Below are 981 nucleotides of genomic sequence, written 5' to 3'. Positions count from 1 at the left end.
TTGACCACATACTATGCCACAGTGCAGTGGAAACCCCTAATGTTTAAACTATAACAAGTACTGCTCATCACCCACAAATGGTGCATTTACTTCTTCATTCCTACCTTCAGAATACTGATGTTCTTTTAGTTGGCAATGTTCTTGGGTAAAATACATGCCTTCCCCAGACTTTCGCGGGCTGGAGTCACCATGGACTCTGGTGATCGAAATCATCAGTGCTGATGCCCTCACTCTCAGCTCATCCCCTGCGGGGTGGGGGCTGCTCTTCAAATGGGATCTTGTTCCCCTTTCCGAGCTCAGAGGACCAGAAGCAGCTACTGCACCAATAAAGTCACCTACAATGGCTGAGGGTTGTTTGCCATGAATAGAAACTATTTTGATGAATTATTACATCTTTATATAATTAATAAAGATGTAAGTGTCCTAAGCAATTCATCATCCTTTTCTATCAACAAACTTTTCTACTTTTTCTAGTAATTCAAAATGTCAATACTACTAGGATCCTTGATACTACATATCAAGGGTCAAAAGTCCTACATTTGTATCCCCGACAGAAGAAAAAGACATTTCTCAGCTATGGCATTTTAAAAGAGGGCCAGAGTTTACATATATCTGAGTCATGTCTGTTTTAACAAACATGTTCTTAGTCAATTATTGCAGGCACAAAAAGAAAAACTAGAAGGAAAACACCTGAAACTTTGGTTTCAGTTCACATATCACCTTATAATTAATGTGAGGCTATTAAATCATTTATAACTTTCTATTGGAGTATACTATATATAAAAGAAAGTACAAAGATTAGTATACAGCTTAATAAATTTTCAGAAAATTGGCACACTCTGATAATCAGTATCTAGATCAAGAAACAGAACATCACCAACACTTCAGAGCTCCCTACATGATCTATATGATTCTATCCCATAAGTAGCACTATTCTGACTTCCAACATTATAGATTAGTTATGTCTGACTTTGTACTTTA

This window comes from Rhinolophus ferrumequinum, chromosome 6 (assembly GCF_004115265.2).
Source record: "Rhinolophus ferrumequinum isolate MPI-CBG mRhiFer1 chromosome 6, mRhiFer1_v1.p, whole genome shotgun sequence".
Classification (NCBI taxonomy): domain Eukaryota; kingdom Metazoa; phylum Chordata; class Mammalia; order Chiroptera; family Rhinolophidae; genus Rhinolophus; species Rhinolophus ferrumequinum.
The sequence above is the reverse complement of the archived record's forward strand: the minus strand, read 5'-3'. Positions refer to the sequence as shown.